Source organism: Myotis daubentonii, chromosome 11 (assembly GCF_963259705.1).
Source record: "Myotis daubentonii chromosome 11, mMyoDau2.1, whole genome shotgun sequence".
Lineage (NCBI taxonomy): Eukaryota > Metazoa > Chordata > Mammalia > Chiroptera > Vespertilionidae > Myotis > Myotis daubentonii.
This window is the reverse complement of record NC_081850.1, coordinates 54,314,575-54,336,068: the sequence shown is the minus strand read 5'-3', so window position 1 is coordinate 54,336,068 and position 21,494 is coordinate 54,314,575. Positions and strand designations below refer to the sequence as shown.

The window sequence follows — 21,494 nt, the reverse complement described above, 5'->3', positions numbered from 1 at the left end:
TGGATCAACCTTTCCATCCCCCTGCCTCCCTCTGGGCCTTGGCAGTGAAAGCCTTTTGTGATCTGGCCCCTGACTATCTGTCTATCTTGGCTCCCTCACACTGTCCACTCCCGCAGAACTGAGTGACCTACTGGCCCTGATTTCTCACACCCTCATGCCTCTGAAGATGCTTTTCCTCTGCTTGTCCTTTTTATACATCAAGTCCTGTTCGCTCTTCATGAGCGCGCAAGGCAGTGCACGGGACTAGCACAGACCACTTCTCTCTCCAGCTCTCTCTCTAACAACTGACAATGCTCCATGCCCCGCTGTGCTCCAGGACTGGCCTAAGGCTTACATTCCATTATGTTGTGACAATTCTTTAAAAACTATAAAGTGCTATGCAAATGAGCCCCCCAAAAGTCAAAAGCTAAATGAAATTGTATTATTTTCGTTTCTTGTTTTGGGTCGACGCCACACATCATCCCTGTTCCTCCTCTGCCTTTCCTTTTAGCCTCTGCCTCCAACAGGAATCCCCTTTTTATAGAAAGGACATGGAATGTCCGAAAGGAGGTTTATCATGGACCGAAGAACAACCAGTGTCTCACAGCTGTTCCTCCTCGTTTTCTAAGCCCCTGGGGCATGTAAAGGAACTCTGGCCATCAGCTCTTCTGCCATCTTACATTTTTACAAGGAAAGTACCCTAGGTCATCATCACCCCAGAGTGACAGCCCCCAAATGAAACTTGACCTCAACCTGTCCTTATGACTTTTGCCATGTCGGCAAACTGCCAGACTGCCACACCTGTAACGTACATAGCCTCTGTAAAAGGATTCTACGTTAGCTTCACCCTAGAGCCGTGGTCGGCAAACTGCGGCTCGTGAGCCACATGAGGCTCTGTGGCCCCTTGAGTGTGGCTCTTCCTAAGCCTTAGGAGTACCCTAATTAAGTTAATAACCATGTACCTACCTATACAGTTTAAGTTTAAAAAATTTGGCTCTCAAAAGAAATTTCAATCGTTGTCCTGTTGATATTTGGCTCTGTTGACTTATGAGTTTGCCGACCACTGCCCTAGACAATACTATTCATTAAATCACAGGTTTGATCATGCTGGAGTTTTCCTTCCCGGTACACATTAAAATAAATATACAACTATTTAAACAAAAATGTTCATCCATGTATCACCTAAAATCATCTTGGGTGCCATGTGGTACAAAGACAAGCCTCTGGGAAACATGGGTTCAGGACAACGTCATGCCACTCAGATTTCATATCTGCATAACAGGATTTGATGTCTGTCAGGAAGGGCTTAGCTTCTTATCTAGCTCTGTACAGATGGCCTCTGCATGGCCCTCTGGGAGCTACAGGGCAGCACGAGGCACAGTCAGCACTAATGGGGCCTAGGCTGTGCCTTTCTCTTGCTGGTAATCTCAGGACATAGGGACCCAGGCCACTCCAAGTAGGAGACTAGAAGCTGATCACATAAGCCACCCACTTTCTCAGATGGACAGTGAACTGGATGTGGGAAAGGGTTGATGCTAACAGTGATGCTACCTGCAAGGTCTCACCTCACCACAGCTATACCTGAAGGGGCCCCATAAGTAGCCTCAAGGTCAATGGCAGAATGACATTGCTGGGTCAGCTGCGGCTACTGAACCCCTTGTGTCCACCCTACGCAGGAACAGAGCGCTGTACAGGGAGACAGGAGATCTGAAATCAGGTTCCTGCTTTGTTACCAGCAGGACGCATGGCCCAAGTCATTTCCCTTTCCTCCCTGAGCCTCAACTTTCCTATCTGTGAACTTAAGGGGTTAAGCATGGATGAACCTTGAAAGCATTATGCTAAGTGAAAGGAACAGTCATCAAAGACCACATATTGGTGGTCTCTTTCACTGAAGGAGAAAACACAGGGAGAGGGCAGGTTGTGAGGAAAGATGAAGGGTTTGGTTGGGAAAAGCTGAACTGGCGTACTGGAGGACCACTCATGGATATGTCCAGTAGACAATTGGAGCTGAAATAAAAACTAGATGGTCATCAGGTTGAAACCATGAAAACGAATGATTATCCTGAGAGGAGCTACATATCCAAATCACTGAGGTCCTTTAAATGACACCAACGCCCAGTTCCACATAGGATTTCTTTCATTTGGAAGTCCAGAATAGGCAAATCTATAGTGACAGAAAGCTACTAGTGCTTGCTTAGGTCGAGGGAATTGGGGGAGAGAGGAGAATAACAAAATAGACAAAGCTGAGTACCTTCATGACGCTTACATTCTAGGGACAACTCTCACTAGACAAGAAACAATAGACATAATAAAGGAAATTAATTAAGAATGTTAGAGCCGAAACCGGTTTGGCTCAGTGGATAGAGCGTCGGCCTGCGGACTGGGGGGTCCTGGGTTCGATTCCGGTCAAGGGCATGTGCCTGGGTTGCGGGCACATCCCCAGTGGGAGATGTGCAGGAGGCAGCTGATCGATGTTTCTCTCTCATCGATGTTTCTAGCTCTCTGTCTCTCTCCCTTCCTCTCTGTAAAAAATCAATAAAATATATTTAAAAAAAAAAAAAGAATGTTAGAAAGTGAGAAGGGCTAGGAAGCAAAAAGAATCAGATTATCCGATTATTCCTGTGCCATGGAACTGGAAGTCAGAGGTTGGGCTGAAGTCCATTCCCTTGGAGATCTTGTTATGGGTTCTCCCACTCATATCTCCAAAGAACCCCAGAGTTCCTCTCTTTCTTTTCAGTTCTCTAAGTCAAACCTCCAGGGAAGTGCTTAGCTGTGACATCCCTGGACAAACACCACCATGGCTCCCACTTTCCGTTCTTCCTCCGAGTCAACTCTAACATCCACACTTTCATTCAAGAAACGCTCATTGATTAGCAGCAAGGTGCCAGGTACAGGGGCTGAGGGAGACACTGAGATAAGCAAGCCCAGTTCTCACCCTCAAGGAGTCCGGAATTCACCCGGGGAATCAGAGACATAAACACCTACCTGTAATTCGGAGCAGAATGGAAGAGGAGGTCTGCTAGAGACATGAGCAAAGGTTGCAAGGGATCTGCACCACCCTCTACAGCAGCGGTTCTCAACCTGTGGGTCGTGACCCCTTTGGCGGTCAAACGACCCTTTCACAGGGGTCGCCTAAGACCATCCTGCATTTAAGATATCTACATTACGATTCATAACAGTAGCAACATTACAGTTATGAAGTAGCAACGAAAATAATTTTATGGTTGGGTCACAACATGAGGAACTGTATTTCAAGGGCCAGAAGGTTGAGAACCACGGCTCTACAGTTTTCAAAGCGCTCCCATAGCATGGATGATCTCAGTTGGTGGTCACATCTGGACCCTCCTCCTTCCACGCTATGACAGTGCTGCTGGGCTCATGGCTCTTCCCCAGGGACCTCTCATGTCAAGAGCACAGGCTTTGACATGACCTGAGTTCCAATCCCAACTCTCACTAAGCATGTGCTAACCACCATTCTTGAACAAGTACTTTAGCCTCCCTCAACCTGTACTGTCACATGTGAAGTGGGCTGCCTTCACCTACCTCACACTAAATTAGATTCTATATACATATGAAGTATTACCAGAATACACTGGATGCACAAAGAAAGTCCTCATAATGGTAGTTATAATAATGTTGCTGTCAATTTCAGGTTATCCTCTCATCTATATTGTGACTTATGTGTTCCATCTATGTCTTTTTTGTCATCCTAACATAATTCCTAGGCTGCATGTCCCTCCAATTGCCCTCGGTCCTAACGACTGGGCAATAAATTATTGAATAAACGAATCAATCAAAGGGAAATTGGAATAACAGAGAGAGAAAAGGCATAGATAAGTCTCGAGTGTCTGGTCTGGATGCCTGGAGACGGTGGTCCCTTTCACTGAAGGAGAAAACACGGGGAGAGGGCAGGTTGTGAGGAAAGATGAAGGGTTTGGTTGGGGACAGCTGAATTGGCGTACTGGAGGACCATTCATGGATATGTCCAGTAGACAGCTGGAGCAGAAATAAAAACTAGGCGGTCATCAGGTTGAAACTATGAAATGAATGATTATCCTGAAAGGAGCTGCATATCCAAATCACTGAGGTCCTTTAAATGACACCAATGCCCAGGTTCCATCAGCCCAGAGACGGGCATTTAACTGGTCTGGGGTGGGTCCTGGTCAGGGTTTGTTAAAGGAACTATCATTGTAATGTGCAGATAGGGTTGAGGACCACTAGGGTAGAAAGAGCAGAACTACGGAAGGAATGAACAAACCCTGAGTGGCACTATCCTTTCTGGGCCTGAAAACCCAAGAGAGTCATGAAGCAAACTGAGAAGAAATGGTCAGAGAGAACTGAGAGCTGGGGAGAAGGAAGGTTAAAAAAGGGGTATGGAAATACTTTGGTGGTTCTCCCATAAGTTAAACTATAGTTATCATCGACCCAGAAATTCCATTCCTAGGTATATACTCAAAAGAATTGAAAGCAGATGTTCAAACAAAAACTTGTACATGAATGTTCATAGTGACACTGCGCACATAGCCAAAAGAGGGAAACTACTTAAAGGTTCATCAATGGATGAATGGATGAACACACTGTGGCATATCCATACAATGGACTATTACTCAGCCATAAAAAGCAATGAAGTACTGGCACATGCTACAACATAGACAAGCTGCAAAAACATTATGCTAAGTGAAAGAAGCCAGACACGAAAGGCTACATGTTGTATGATTCCATTTATATGAAATATCCAGATTAGGTAAATGCATAGAGATAGAAAACAGATTAGTGGTTGCCAACTGCTCAATGGAGGAGGGTATAGGGTGTGTCTATTTAGTGGAATTAGATAGTGTTAATGGTTGTACAACATTGTGAATGCACTTAATGCCACTACATTGTGCACTTTAAAATGGATTTTTAAAAATAAATTTTATGATATATACATATATATTTACCATATATTTACATACACACAAAAGAATATGTGACCATTCATGACAAATCAGTCAAGATAACCAAAAGATCCATCCTGAAAAGGGACCACAGCCTTGCAATTGGGACCTCCCTGGTGCCACCGACGGCTGCACAGCCACACCAACTAGGGCGGGACTGGAAGCCTGTTAAGGCCCTTCCAGTCCTAGAGGTCCTTGATGGGCTAACTGGTTTCCTCTGTGCCAAGGGCAACACAGAAAATGACGCCCAAGGTCTCACGAGGCGTCCATTTTATGGTTGTAATATTTATTCTGTGCCCCATCTCCAGCCGGTTCCATCCAGCCATCTTTGGTTAACGTTAATAGCAATGGCATTAAGTCAATAAGCCTCAGAGCATCCCAGGGAGGCAGGTCACCCTCAAGCACACTATCCCCCCCTTAACAGATGGGGAAATGACGCCACAGGAAGATTAAATAACCTGCCCAGCCTCAACAGCCTGCCACAGGTGGAGCACGAGCCAACCCCGGCCCTCATGCCCGCTCGTGAATGTGAACGGAGAATGCTCTGGATAAAGGGTCCCATACAGTGTGGGTGATTTGCACAACAGAGGAAAAAGAAATAAGCACAGAGGTGACCCTTAAAAACACTCCAATGTCCCTTTCCCTATGTCTCCCCAGAACGCCATGAGAGAAGGGTGGTTTTTAATACACAAGTCTTAGATGAGAGCTGGTGTGGGTGTGGGGGTGGTCCTCAGAGGGTGTGGGTGTGGAGGCAGTGAGAGGTCAGAACAGGCCTGTAGGCAGCAAGTGGCCTCAGTGACTAGGATCAAAGGAAGGGCCAGGCCAAGCAGGGTTCTATCGGTGACCTCTATCCTCTGTCCCCCACAGGGCTCTGCACAAACTGGTGAACTCTGGCCTGAAATTATGTCCATTTCATTCCTTTACACAAGTGAGTGCTTGGACATCTAACATGGGCAAGTCCCTGAGAAACGCATACAGATGAATCGGACTATCCCTGCACTCAAGAAACTTGAAATACCATCAAGGAGTATTCATAAATCTCTAAAATACAAAGTAAAAATTAGTAAGGACCACAGCAGAGATGCTGGTAGAATATCTGGGGATTGGACAGTGGGAGATCACATCAGCTGTGGACACAGTAGGGTGATACCGGAGCAGGCCTTGTGTAAGAGGTGACCAAGCTGTGAAGAAGAGGCAAGTGAGACCTGCAGGAGTGGAGAGAAGGGCACTGGGGCAGTGGCTGGGAAATGGCATAGAAAATGCAAAGAAAGGAGACGGCACAGAGCTACACTGAAGACAAGTTAGGATTAGGGCTGAGGGGGACAATGGGTCTGTGAAGCAGGGTTGAGAGATTTAGTGTAGGAATGGCAGGTAGAAGCCATAACATCAAAGGTCTTAAGTGTGGAACTAAGGAGGTTAAATGTCCCTCCTAGCGACATTGCTCAGCACTGTAGTTCACAGTAGGCACTCAAATGTTGGTAGAGAAAAATGCAGAAAGGCGATTTAATCTGTGGGAAATACAGGACAACTGTGAAACAAGACACCAAAATATTGCCTCAATTTTTAAAAACCAATTAATAGCTAGTCAGTACAACGCCTAAGTTTATTTTAACTATCTAAAATATATGTTTTATTCCGCCCTAAATGGAGACCATAATAGTTGCCATCCGCTTCTCACCCAAGAACGCTGTGAAAATTAATGATGAGGTAATGTCTGTGAAATGTTCAGAGCTCTTTGGAGATGTGTGGCAAAAGGCATCGCTAGAATTAATATTTAAAGAGATTCCACCCAGCTCTGATCTCTTTTTCTGCAGACTAATGTTACGTCCACGGGATAAGGTGGATGCCAGATTGGCCTCTAAATAAACCTTCCCAACAGACAGCGCCCAGAGCAGGTGCCTTCTCCTGAGTCCCTTACATGTGGCTGATGCAACCACACCAACAAAGCAGGAGAGGTTTCCTATTGGGCCGTCCAGGTTTATCCAAGGCTGTGGGGGCAGAGAGCATCAGACAGCAAAGCAAAGTACATTTCAAACGGTGGTCTTCTTTGGGACCCCACTGGTGAAGCATGAGTCCAGTGAAGACTTCAAGGGGAATTTTAGCAAAACCCACATCCTAAGCCAGTTAACATTTTTAGGTCGAACGTAGTACCTAAGAAAAGAAGAAATGAGAATAGCTCCGTGGGCTCAATTACAAATGGAGTGGCAAAAATAATTTCAAAAGTTCAAGGGGAAAAAAAATCAATCTATTTCCTTCCCCAAAGCTTTCACTTCTATAAATACACTCACACAAATGGACCTAAGACCACTCTGCCTTCTGAAAACACTACCTGTCTGGAATTTGCAAGATAAACAATGTGTCTGAATTGCTTTCAACCCAATGAGACTCCAACAGTGCTCTCCAATGGCTTATCTCTTCTTCTTACATAATACTCATTCTCCCCCCCCCCCACCCCCACCCCTGATTATAAAGGTAATATATGTGCTTGGTAGAAAATTTGGAAATTTTTCTTCCTGGAAAAGAAGAAAATAAAAACTTATCCACTATACTCCACAAGCTGCTAATTACCCTTCTAGACTTTTGGGTGAAAATACACATTTTCAACATAATTGGGAACTTACTGTATGTACTGGTTTATAGCCTGATTTTTCTCTTAAAACAATTCTCCTGCCTCTTTCTTGTTCGAAAACATTCTTTTTCATATAGCTAGGAGGGTCGTTTGTAAAGCTATCGCTGGACAACTGGTTTACTTTAGCAATGTCTGTATTACAATGTTGAGATAAGCATCTTTGCATAATACATCTCTAGTTATTCGCTGAGGATGGATTCCCAGGAGAGGCACTGCTGGGTGGAAGACTGCACAAGTTTTTTTAAGGCTTTAGATATGGCCAGATTGCCCTCCAGAAAAGTTAACCCAGGCTCACTCCCTCAGACAATGGGAAAGTTATTTCCCCCAACTGCTCACTGACCCCTGATTTAGTAGAGTTTATTAATGAGGTGCTGCTGCTTTTATTTGCAGCCTTTTGATTACTCTAGACTAGAGGCAGGTTTCCCCCCATATGTTGTTTAGTGATTTTTCAGAGTATTCTTTTAATTGTGTGCATCTATTCATTGGAAAGCCAATATCCTATTCCCTCTCCAAAGAGTATTTACCCAACCCCCCCCCCCACCAAGAGCAGCCCAGTGCCCCCCCCACACACCCCCTCAGCACCTGCCACCCACATTTTCACCTTGGTGCCCTCCACTTCTTTCTTAACATTTCACAGTCCCAGTAGTAAGTCAGACTCAAAAACCAATAATCAGTAATTTGTTTTCTCATCCTTTTATGTGCCTGATAGCTCTTGGGGGTCCGTAATGCTCCAGGCGCCATACTAAGACATTAACAAAACACGATGAAAAGCCCAGAACGGGAAAGTTAATGAGGACCAACTTGCAGAAGAAGATTTGAATTAAGGGAAAACGTGGAGTTTTACTGAGGGTACAGGGCAGACTAGGCAAAGGTCCTGAGACATGCTAAAGTGTCATCTTTTGAAGGACTATTTTCATTATTAAGGCATGAGAACGAGGGGCTAAAGATGAGAATGAAAAGTTAGTTCATGCTGAATTCACCTGCTGTTCTGCTCTCTTCCCTGCACCTCCACTCTGCTTGCAGTCCTGGCCCTTCTCCAGTGCAGACTCCTCCAACAGCCTTCTGGAGAACCATCCTCACCATCCATCTCTCCACACTTCTCTGCCGGGGGTGGGGGTGGGGGGTAGGGTGGGGTGGGGCGGGAATCCTGGCACTCACACCAATCTACTCAGCAACCCCCAATGAATAGATGGTTTTGTTTGCTGATTCCTGGGTATATGTTTGATCAGTCCAGCTAGAAAAGAAACTTCTGGATAGTGATACATTCTCTCATACCCCTAGCCTCTCAACATATGGCTAACTTATAATAGACAATCAATAAAAGCTTATGGAATCTAACCAAATTAAATTGGGTAGAATAAATACAAGAGAAAGCACGAGAGTGCACAATTTGTAACTATCATTCAGACAACTGGGGAAATGGAAACTGTCTTTGAAAATTAGCTCTGAACAGAATCGTGGCAGAGGATAGATTAATCCTCTTTAGGCATGTAATTCTCCGTCTACCTAGACATTTCTCAGTGAGGCACACAAACGGTACTTGTTAAACTGTGCTGCACATCCCAAGAGCTCTGTGAGCAAAGGTCAATATATTCTGGAGATTTGGATTTATTTTTTTCTTTGCAGAAAGGCAGGAGGAGAAGAGAGGAAACAAGGCCCCTAATACCTGCCTCTTTGCTGGGATTTTCCATGCTGATAATTCCAATTCAAAAAGGAAAAATTCGAATGCCACCTGGGGGGAACTAGCCTCATCATTCATTCTTTCATTCAGGCAACAAGCGTTTGGGGGTAATTCTTCCCTGAAGGCAAAGAGCCCATTCATTCCTCAAATGGCTAGCCTCTCCCTGTTCTGGGTTGGATTCCTCCAGCTCTGGATTCAGCCCCTTCCATAGCATTCATCACAATGCTTTACTTGTTTGTTCTCACACTGGGCTGTGGCCACTACAAGGCCGATGACTGTTCCTCTATCCCTATGTGCCCTGGGGCCCAGGCCATCACCCTCCAATTAGTGGATGATCAACCTATGTTGTGAAATCAAATGTAGTGCCGGGGCTATACACGACCTTAGAAATAACCCAGTCCAGAGACAGGGAACTGAGTTCCAGCCACGGGAAGCGACCTCTCCAAATACACACAGAGCTGCTAGCAATGAAAGAAAAGAAATCCAGGATGCTAGCAATGCTGGAGGAGTTAGGAGGCTGAGGGGCTTCATGGAATTTAGAAAGGATGACAACTTGGGGGAAAACCAAGTCTGAGTCTGGACAGTCCCTCAGGCATGGAACAAGCCTTCCCTCTCTTCTCCATGACAACCCTTCAGATAATATAAGAAGGAAATGAACATTTATTGAATATTTACCATGTGTAGGTGGGAAACAGCGATCATATCCTCCATGTGTCTTCTGTAAGTTCAACACTCAAAGATAATCAATTAAATAAGCAAGTAGATAATGTGCCTCAGGTCATGCAGCTAGAAAACCCAGGTTTGACAGTAAAAAGTCCAGTACCTTCTCCGGCACCTCAGTGCCTCGCCGACCCTAGTCCTGAGGCTGCAAGGTGCTAAGGAAGAGCCGCTGGACCGAGTGAGAAAGTTCACAGGTGAGCGTGGCCATGACCCACTGGACCTTAGTTCAGCAGCCTTCCCATCCTCTGGAAGTATAGAGAGCAGGGGCCATCCCTCCTTAATACGAGGCTGACAGATCATCCCTCCTTCAGAAGCAGGCATAGGACAGAGAGACACAGAGGCCCACATTTGCCCTTGACTTAGCTAGGACACCACTGGTGACTGCAAAGAGCAATGAGGGCAGCTGGGAGCTAGATGCAAGTAAGGCAGTCATCATAGTCACAGGCCTTCATTTCTTCAGTCAACACTGTATGCTCAGGACTGAGCCCTCTTCTCGGCTCTGGATTGAGTGAGCAGCAAGGCTCAGCCCAAGAGAAGCTCAGAGTCAAGTGGGACTGGTTCCGCAGAAACACCCTGTGACCACACGACCTGGAGAGGTTATCTTGGAGGGATGAGGGGGCAGGAGTGGGAGAGCTTCCCCAGCCTGGAAAAAGATTTCCCAGACAAAGCAGGACGTTTTGGTGTGGGGATATTTCCAAGCGGTTGCATCGGACAAGCCTTGGCAAATGGGAAAATCGCTGTTCTTTAAACCCAGAAGCAAAACGAGAAGCAGAGATCTCTGAACTGCTCCAGTTCCCTGTTCGTGGGGCTCCAAGCAGTGCAGCTGGAATATCTGCCTTACTAGGTGATCCTTATGGTCCCTTTCAAACCTGAGGTCCTTCCAGTTCAGCTCTGGTTGGATGGCCAGGAGGAGGACAACCATGGGCCCTGGTGGGTATACAACTGAGGGCACCTCTGGGTGTACTGCTTCATTGGGCTTTCCCCTCTTTCTCTATCTTACTCACTCACTAGGGCTCAGTTTAAACGTCAGTCCCTCCTGGCAGCTGCAGACAGGGCAGGGTCTGATTCACCTGTCTTCTCCCATCCCCTCCCACCCCCATCCCTAGGCAGGCCTTTCTTAGCAAAGCATATTGAACTCTGTGGAGCAGAGTCCAGGAGGATGCTCTGGACAGGTGTGAGGCAGTAATCCTGGAGCAGCAGTGACAGCCATAAGCAGAGTTGGGAGCTGCTCGGTGCCAGACCCTCTCAGGACACTGGTCTCCGCCTACTCCCCCCCCCCATGCCCCCCCACCCCCGCTCCATCACCAGACTCAGGAAAATCAACTGCAAACCAGGTGGTGCCCATGCTTTATGGTGCATTGCATTTGGAGAGCCCATTAGCCAGCAGCAGACTGAAGATCCCACTTAAAGAACTATGGGCCCAGCCAGTGTGGTTCAGTGGTTGAGCATCAGCCTATGAACCAGGAGGTCACAGTTTGATTCCCTGTCAGGGCACATGCTCTGGTTATGAGCTCGATCCTCAGTTGGGGGAGTGCAGGAGTCAGCCAATCAATGATTTTCTCTCATCACTGATGTTTCTATCTCTCTCTCCCTCTCCCTTTCTCTCCAAAACCAAAACAAACAAACAAAAACAGAACCATGGGACTTGCCCTAGCCAGGTTGCTCAGTTGGTTGGAGCATCATCCTGTACACCAAAAGGTTGTAGGTTTGATTCCTGGTCAGGGCACATACCAGTATCTATCTAGGTTTCCGGTTCGATCCCCAGTCAGGGCGCATAGAGGAGGCAACTAATTAATGTTTCTCTGGCACATTGATGTTTCTCTTTCTCTCTCCCCCTTCCTCTTGCTTTATAATCAATAAGAACATTTCCTCCAGCCCTAGCTGGTTTGGCTCAGTGGATAGAGCATCAGCCTGTGGACTGAAGGGTTTCAGGTTCGATTCCAGTCAAGGGCACATACCCAGGTTGAGGGTTCGATCCCCAGTAGGAGGCCTGCAGGAAATAGCCGATCAATGATTCTCTCTCATCATTGATGTTTCTCTCTCTCTCCCTCTCTCTTCCTCTCTGAAATCAATAAAAATATATAAAAAATAAACGAATTAATTTTAAAAAATCATACCCTCGAGTGAGAATTAAAAAATAAAAAAGAACCTTGGAACTTCTGAAACAGACTAGTTAAAGGGCAAGAAGGTCACACTACAGCACACTTCAGGTCAGCAAAGCAGCATTTCCTACTTTTTATTATTATTATTATTATTATTATTATTATTATTATTTTACAGAAAGAGATATGTGTTTGGGCACAGAGAATATAAATAATTTCCCTCAAGTCCAATGAGCCAATCTCAGACTAAATTAGAGGGGAAACGCAAGGGCATTAAGTCTTCCTCTGTGTCCCTTCTCTGGCTAGAGCACGTAATCTTCGGTATCTCCCTTAAGTCTAAGAACTGGTAATGAATATTTTAATAGTCACAGCTTCTCCTTCCCATTGATAAAAACTCCACTGACTAGCTAGAGCAGCCGTGGGCAAACTACGGCCCGCGGGCCGGATCCGGCCTGTTTGAAATGAATAAAACTAAAAAAAAAAAGACCGTACCCTTTTATGTAATGATGTTTACTTTGAATTTATATTACTTCACACAAACACTCCATCCATGCTTTTGTTCCGGCCCTCCGGTCCAGTTTAAGAACCCATTGTGGCCCTCGAGTCAGAAAGTTTGCCCACCCCTGAGCTAGAGCATGCTGGTGAAAATGAGGGAGTGGCCCAGCAAGACCTGCGTTTCCTTGGGCAGCCTAATCCCTGAGCCCCCTCCCACATCTGTGAACAGGATGATCAGAGCAGCCCGGCATCTGCACAGCAGCAGCCAGGACACTAGGGGAAGAAAGAGACGTGACACATGCAGAATGAAGACCTGCGCTAGTGACTCCAGAGAGCTGGGTCCAAATACAATTGAGAGAAAAGGCAGCCACGTAGGTGGAGAGAAAGTGGAGCTCCCAAAGGCTGAAGGGCAGCCCCTAAAAAGTATGCCCACACCCTAATCCCAAGAACCTGTAAATGTTATCTTATTTGGAAAAAGGATCTTTACAGATGTAATTAAGTTAAGCATCTTCAGGCAGGAGTTTATCCCAGGTTATCCAGGTGGACCCTAAATCCCAAGACACGTGTCCTTCTAAGAGTGAGGTGGAACGAGATTTGACACAGACAGAAGAGAAGGAGGCAATGGGACCAAGAAAGCAGAGATTGGAGTGACGTGTCCACAAATCAAGACATGCCAGAAGCTGGAAGAGGCAAAGAAAGGATTCGCCCCTAGAGCCTCCAGAGGGAGTGTGGCCCTGCCGACACCTTGATTTCAGATTTCTGGTCTCCAGAACTGAGTGAGAATACATTTCTGCTGTTTTAAGCCAAGATTGCAGTGATGTGTAATAACAGCCACAGAAAACCAACGCACCACCTTAGAAGTAATTGGACTGATGAGGGATCTGAGTCCCAGAGATGCGGCTGAGTCACCCAGAACCACGCCACGTGAGCACTGGTTCGGGACACCCTCCTCCACAGCCCACCAGGTCTCCATGACACCAACATGCATGCAGCTCCCCAGTGGCCCAGTGTACAGCCCCTAGAGGGCCTGACAGCAAACTCTAGGCCCTAGGCTAGGGGGACCACAGAGAGCCTAACTGGGCCTCGGCTGTGCTCAACAAGGGCAGACTCTGACGGGAGGCTGCTACGGGCCTCCGGGCTGCCTAGCCCCACCTGCACGGCGGTGCCAACGCTTAGCCCTGTCCTTTGCAGGGCTCTGCATACACTGGGGCATTCTGACTGCAGAAGTGAAGACGTGGGGACCTGGCCCCTGTCTTTGAATGTCCCCCTGGCTAAATGGCTGTCCAGGGGAAGAAGACATGGATTTCTGTGTGGGGCTTCAGAGGGCGGAATCAAGGCCAACGGGGCAGCCACTGCCTGGAGGAAGGGTTTGGTCGAGCACCATGAAGAACTTTCTAATAATCAGAGCCCACTGACAATGGCATAGGAGGGCCTCGGGGATTGGCGGGCCACCGCAGAGAGAGGCTGGCTGTGCTGGGGGAATTCCTGCACCAGACAAAGGCGGCTCTTCATCCTCTCCAGGGCTGGCAACCCCATTTGAAGATCCACGACTGTCAGCTAAGATATCCTGTAAAACAGCCTGCGTGGATCTAGGTTTTTGGAATAGAGGCAGGGAACGCTCTAAGAAACTTACTGCAAAGCTTTTGCAAAGAACTAAGTGCTGCAGCTACCCAGGAGCGCGCTCAGGAAAGGAGTGATGACTCCTTCTTGCCCCTGTATACAAAATGCCCCCTGCCCCCAGGAAGAAAGGAAGAGGAAGAGCACGCATCTTCCTGTGAACGCCACCCTCCAACCTGAGCAGGAGCCACAGCACATGTCTCAGAAGCAGAGGAGCCCCGGGCAGCCTGGGCGTGAGCTCCTTCTCCAGGGAAAACCAGAGAGGACAGAGACTCCAGCTACCCGCTGAATCACTTCCGTAAAAAGAAATAAGTGGCACCTCATCTTTATTTCAGCCATTGCTTTTCCTTCTGCAGCCTTCTGGATCCTACATTTGGAACAAAGGAAACAACAAAGCAGTTAACCCAGAAGCTTAATTACCTGGACGCTCACAAGTCAGCCTGGGAGAGGCTGTTTTTTGGGGGTGGGGGGCTGGATTACTATCGCTGGTCGTGACCAGGTCTAGCCCACCCGCTACGTTCTGGATGCTCAAAGAACAGGAAGCTCATTTCTCCTCTGCCTGCGCATCTGTCTTCTCTTAAGTCAGAACCTCGGAGAACTAAGCACCGTTGCATCCGGATGGATTCCTCTGAAGCGCCTTCCGTTCAGGATTTTGAAAATTTGCCATGTTACCCTTTTCACTGAAGCGGCCGAGCTCAGGTCATTCCTCAAGAGAGGTCAAAAGCACATACTTTCATACTTCAGCTTTACCACCATATCTTTTCTAGCCGTAATTAGTGCTTTCTCTCCCCCTCCTCCCGTCCCTCCTCCCCCACCCCCACCCCCAAATAATCAGTGTTAAGCACACATGTCATTTAGCAGCAGCTTCTGAAAAGATCGGAGGCCTGACCATTTCTAACCGTTGGCCAAAAGGTCTCCAAAGATCAGGCGGGTCCTTGAAAAACAGTGCCATTCCCGTGCAAAGAATGGCTTACTGACCTCCCATCAGCTGGCCAGGCACCAAATCGAGCTTCCCACTGTCCTTCAGGCAGAGAGTTAACTTTATATCATCCGAGCTGCATAATGCCATCTGTAGTTACCCAAACAAATTTAAGTCTGTGTTACCCTGCCTCCGTGAATGTATATTACGTTTGGTGTATATCTTCGACTACAGTAGAAATACAGCCACAGCAGCTGTGCATAAATCAAAATTTTACATACCGAATGGTGTTAAGTACACAAGCATGCTTGGTATTTGAAAGCTTTCCATACCAGACCTTTTGGTATGGTGAAAAATCCTTTTATGATATGAACAATTATTTCCAAGTTCATCTAGCTTGAAGGTTCAAATTTTTATATATTTTTAAAAATTGGCCTTATTGGCCTGAGCAGTTTGGCTCAGTGGATAGAGCGTCAGCCTGCGGACTGAAGGGTCCCAGGTTTGATTCCAGTCAAGGGCATGTACCTTGGTTGCGGGCACATCCCCGGTGGGGGGTGTGCAGGAGGCAGCTGATCGATGGTTTGCTCTCATCAATGTTTGTAACTCCCTGTCCCTCTCTCCTCCTCTCCGTAAAAAATCAATGAAATATATATTTTTAAAAATAGGCCTTATTGAAAAGCTAAATTCAAAATTCAGACCCATCTCTGGGGTTGCATCAACTCTTCCTCAGATGAAGGACCTACATTCCGAGGTATCTGGATGCTGCGAATGAGTTCAGCTGAGAACCACAACCCCTGAGCTTCAGCATGTTGTTTCTGGCTGGACTCGAACCAGATCTCAGGGAAATCACAGGCTTTTGTCAATCCAATGCAGCAAACACATACTGAGTTTGCACTAGGGCGAGGCTCTGTGAGAAGGGCTGCAGGGTGAATCCCGCCCTCCCAGGGGCTTCTCAAGGCCACGGCCACATACACAGGTGACCGCACACAAAATCCTTCAAGGTTAATGGTGATGGTGTCTCCATGAGAGGTCCTAAGTGTAGTGGGAGATCAGGAGAAGATGAAAACCCTGGGACAAGGGCATCTGGGAGATAGTTCCTAGGGCAGATAGGATATGAGCTGAGCCTTCAGCAAGACCACCAGGGCTGAGGCACATGCCAGGCAGAGGGGCCAAACGGAGAAGCAAAGGCCTAGAGACCTGGGGGTGGGAGGGCATAAGTGTGGTGGAGTGGGTGAGGGAGGAGGGGGCCTGAGGGACTGAGAGAGGGAGGGAGACAGCCCATCAGATCTGCCCAGCTGAGGACTCTGGACTTCATTATCTTTACACAGGGGACCCAGTGAAGGTCTCTGGGCTACACTTTAAAGAAAACAGAAGCCTGAGGTTCAGAGAGAGGATGGAAATCTGAGGAGATGTTTGAGGAAGATTTAAGAAGTAAGAATGACAGGACTAAGTGAGTGACTAGATTTCAGTAAGGAGGGATCCAGACAGAGGGTAAGTTCATAGGTGACTATGCTCCCCTGCTATGGAGTTTCCAGCCTGGCCATCAGTCCCACAGTGAGAGGGCATGGCTAGCTTTGGTGGTGGCTCTATGGGCTCAGCCCTACCCATGCTTCCCCTTTGCATACTGAGCACCTCCAGGGACACTACTCTTCAAGCCTTGTCAATGAGAAAGGGGATGAGGGAATGGGAGAGAAGGGGAGGGAGGGAGGCGGACAGAGTGGAAAGGTGGAGGGGTGAGAGAGGGAGGGTAATTGAGGGAAAGAGAGATGAAGGGAGAGAGGGAAGAGATCCTGAAGTGTCTATAGTGGAACGCCCCTAAAGCAGCAGCAGCAGCAGCAGCTCACCACACCACTCGGGGCCTGATTTTGCAGGTGAGAGTGCTAAGGCTGAGAGTTCCCCTTTTCAAAACTCCTAAACCACAGTATGAAAGGGGCAGGTAATCTGCTCTACAGTCTCCCCAAAAACCATGGGGATAATGTCTGTGCAGACAGCCTGTCTGGTCCTATAACACAGCAAACCCTTTCAGGTCTCCAGGCCTTCACATTTGCTGTTCCCTCTGCCAGAAACAGTTTCACTTAACTTTTATTTGGTGCTTACTACATACCTGGCACTATTCTAAGTACTTTACTTACATCAACTTATTTAATACTCACAATGGCCCTGTCAGGTAGGGTTATTATTCCAAGTTTAGATGAAGAAATTGAAGCCCAGCCTGACCGGCGTGCCTCAGTGTTTGATTCCCAGTCAGGGCATATGCCCAGGTTATGGGTTTGATCCTCAGTGTGGGCAGTCGATCAATGATTCTCTCTCATCATTGATGTTTCTCTCTCTCTCTCTCTCTCTTCCTTTCTCCCTTCCTCTTTGAAATCAATTTAAAAAAAGAAATTGAAGCCTAGAATATTAATTAACCTGATCATTAATATATTTAGTCGTTGGAGGGACCAGTATTCAAGCCCAGGTGGTGTGGCCCCAGGGCCTGCCTTCTCACACATGAAGCTATGCTGCCTCTTGCAGAGCTGGTCCGCCCCTCCCTCAGCTCTTGTCATGACTGGCTCCTTCTCTCCTTTGCCTCTCAATGACTCAGACAGGCCTTCCCTGCTCTCTCAAAGGGAGCACCCTGCCTTCTCTTCTCTCACATTACCCTGCTTTTTTCCTTCTTCGTCCTTAGCACAACCTGTGATTATTTATGTGTTTACTTGTTTATTGTGTTTCTCCAACTAGAATATAAATCCAGTAAGGCAGGGATCTTCCCTTTGGTTCCGTGCATTCCTGGAGCACCTAGAATAATTCTCTGGCACAGAGCAGGTGTTCTATAAATAGCTGTTGAATGAACAAATGAAGTACAGGATCATGGATGCTACGTGATGTTACACAGGGTCATAAGGTATTGCACCACCGTCCTTTACATCCTCTCCTATTCTCCTCCCTTGGCTACTGCAAATCCCCGGCGCCTCACTCCCAGGATATATGGACAACGCTGATATATTTATAACTGTGTCTGACTGTCTAATCCCCTAACCTGGGTCCTTGAACATGCAGTGATAAGCTTGTGGGAGGCAGGGACTGCGTATTCCAGTTAACCCCTCTGTGGCCTTCCAGCACCTAACAGTATGTACAGGGCACTGGCTGCTGTTGATGTCAGTGTCTGATCTGAGCTCCCCCCAAATTACAAAAAGTCCCTGCCCCTTGCATCAATCAGGAGGCACCCTGAATACAGAGGACACTGTCACGGGAATTTCATGCTGATGGTGAGGTCTCTAAAACAAAAAGGACCATTTGATACCCCAATGGTGTCTAGCAACATGTATGGAGCTTGCCCGAGAACACACTAATAAAAGTTGTTATCAAACACCCATTGTAAGCAAACACTCAGGCGCTTTTACAAACAGGATCTCATTTAACCCTGTGAGTTTGGAATTACTAGTATTCCCTTTTTACAAGTGAGAACAGTGAGGCTCAGAGGCACCATCTCCCAAAGCCAGCGTGGCTTCAAGGCCAGGCTCGGAGCCTCCTGCACCTCTGCCCACTGTCCTCTGCTTGGAAGCAGACTCGCTGTTCTCCACCTGGGCCCCGCGCTCTCCAGCCTCTGTGGCTTGTCTCGGACCAGGTCCTTGACCTACAAGGGCCTTTCCACTTTCCACCACCTGTTGAAATCTTCTACTTCCTTCTGCCTTCCACGGTGCAGGCTTCCTCATCTCCCCGGTTGGAATTCACCCTCCTCCGTGTTCCCAGGGGTCCCACGTCTTACTAACTCCTGGAACGGCCTGTGATCTAATCCTCTTGATCCCTCCCTAGGTCTGAGCTCCTTGAGAGTAGGGCTGATTGGTATCTCCCCTGTTTGTGCCCTGAATGAGTGCCGAGCCACTGCTTGCTGAACCACCAAAAAATGAAGTGCGTGAAGACGGGTGGCCTTCGAACGCATCTGAGAGATCAAAGGTCTCTGGGCAAATGAGCCTCAACTAGGAGTCCGGGGCAGGAACCGAGGCAAACATGGACCACAGCCCTGCCATGTTCCTGCCCCGGTCCCGAAGCACTCTCGCGAGTGTTCTGATTGCAAAAAGCTTGAAACTGAAAACCAGGAAGTCAAGGAAGGAAATAAAATAATAAAATCACTTCCATACGAATCCTTTCATAGTGATGGATTTCTCCCACACACGGGGGAAATGGCTGTTGCAGCACCAGGAGGCTATGCCATCGGGCGAAAGAACAAAGTTCACCGCCTGGGATGAACTAACCTGGCGCTTGATCCGCTGTGGCTGCACCAGCGCTCGCCTGTCCTGCGAAACATGCACTGGCGACACTGTAGGTGGCTCCCACCACACCGACGTTGAACACCCACCACAGGATGCCCGCGGTGGAGTGATTTTACTAGTATATCGGCTTGACTGGCAAACATCTCCACCGTCGCTTTAGAGTAGAAACCAGTAGATGCTGGCCTCTGTGTCAGGACTCCTAGAACTGTGCGTTATCTCCCTCCCCCCACCCTACCCCCCAAGCAACTATTTTGAGATTTTTATTAAAATAACTGACTCACAAACAGAAACGCTTCCTGATTTATAAGCCACTTTGAAAACAAATCATTATGCCGTTGAATATTTTATGATAGCCCAAAGCACTAGCATTCACAAGTACTTGCCCTATCTATTTCGGGATTCCCAAAGTAAGCTGCAAATGCCTTCTTTATTTTCTACACGACCGTAAACGCGCGCCCGTCTGCAAGTTCTGGGTGGGTCCTTGGTGAAATACTGCCTCTACCCAACCTGACCCTAACTACGGAGACCTGGCGATCCTGCCTCTCCGGATCTACAGCGGAAGGACCTCAGCCAGCACCCGGTGCACCCTCCCGCCCTCCCCCGCAACACCAGTGGGGGTACTCGCCCAAGGTCACACAGTCAGGGCATGGCAGAGAAGCCACCGAGAGCCAGGGACCCGACGCCCAGCCCCGGGAGCATCGACTATTCCCAGAGGCTGACTCAACACCCTTCCTAACGCTCAGCCGAAGCGGCGGCAGGTTTGCAACATGACCCCTGATGCTGACTTCCGTGGGTCCGTCCCAACGTTCCTCTCCACCGCCAAGGAGCCCTGGAGCGGAGACAGCCCTGGACTCACAAAATGGCAAGACAGGCATGGCGCTTCAGGCGATGTCCCTGGCGAACCCCTCCCGGTCCAGGTGCGGTTGAGACCCACAGGGCAGGCTGGTCGGAGGTCACTCAGAAAGTTGGCGCGGGCCGTGGCCGCACCTGAACCCAGGTCTCCTGCCTCCTGGTTTGCCGCTCTTGGCACTACATCATGCAGATCTCGAAAACTTAAGCAAAGCACCGATACTGTGTACAGACTTAAAACCGCTGCAGGCCCCGAACGAGCCCGCAGAGGCGCCCCCGCCGAGTGGGGACCAGACGACTGGAAGTGGTTGCGGGTCACCCGGGGCCGGTGGGGCCAGCAGAGCGCGCGGAGGCAGCCGAGCGGCCGGCAGTGTGCAGATCGCGCAGGCCCGGGGCGTGGGGACCAGCAGTCCCCCCAAAACTTTGCGGCGCAGGGACCTCGCCCTTACCTGCAGAGGCGGCGCCGCCCGCGCGGACGCGGACCCTGTGCTCTGGGCGAGGGGCGGCCCCGCCCCGGCGGCGGGCTCGGACGCGTGCGAGGCTCAGGCAGCGGCTCAGCTCGGGATCGGCTCGGGCTCCGCCTCCCGCGCCGCGGCTGCAGTCGGGGGAGGGGGGGGGGCGGGGGATAGGGCCCCGCCGTGCCCGCGCCCGCGCCGTCTGGCCGCGGCAGGTGCTGAGGCTGCAGCTGCGCGGCCGCCAGCTGCCGGCGCCGCGACCCCCGCCCCGGGGGAGGAGCCCCGCGCGCACAGCCCCGCGCGCCGCCCCCGCGGGCCCTGGAGGTCCCGGCCCGCCGCAGTGGGCGGTCCCGCTCCCACCCGGGCCCTGCCTCTGCCGGCCTTCCCCCAGCTCCCCGCCTGGGCACGCAGCGTCCGCCCGGTACCCACAGGGAGTCTGAGGTCGGAGAGAAAGAGGGCTCCCCAAGGTCACCCAGACCGGCGGCGGTGGGGCCAGAACTGGAACCCCAAAGAGTCCCAAGGAACGGCCCTCCTTCGCACGCCCCCCTCCCCTTGGCTCTGGGTCGCTGGACTCGGTGGGCTTTCCTTTGGCCTCTCTGGCTACTCTTTCTTGGTCTCCTTGAGCGCTCCTCAAACCCCCACCCCCTAAAATTCTGGGGTGCCCTAGGACTCTGCACTTAGCCCTCCTCTCACTCCCTGGGCCATCTCACCACCCCTCTGGTTCCAGTCCCACCATCTCTCTATCCGTCATACCCAATGCATGCCTCTGTCCAAGCACTCTTTTTCCTTGTTTTCCGTCCAGGTCCCTGGCCTGTGTTAGACACTGGAGATACAGCCTGGAATAAAGCGCAGCCCCTG

The 21,494-nt window shown here is 49.0% G+C and overlaps 1 protein-coding gene across 2 annotated transcripts in view; it reads right to left on the bottom strand.

Moving 5' to 3' along the window:
* FRMPD1 (FERM and PDZ domain containing 1) overlaps positions 1-20,742 on the bottom strand; it is a 65,988-nt gene extending 45,246 nt beyond the window's left edge. For both annotated transcript variants that reach the window (XM_059657370.1, XM_059657371.1), the window contains exon 1: positions 20,631-20,742. The gene's annotated coding sequence lies outside the window, so the exon portion shown is untranslated. The remainder of the gene's footprint in view (positions 1-20,630) is intronic.
* Positions 20,743-21,494: the final 752 nt, after the last annotated feature.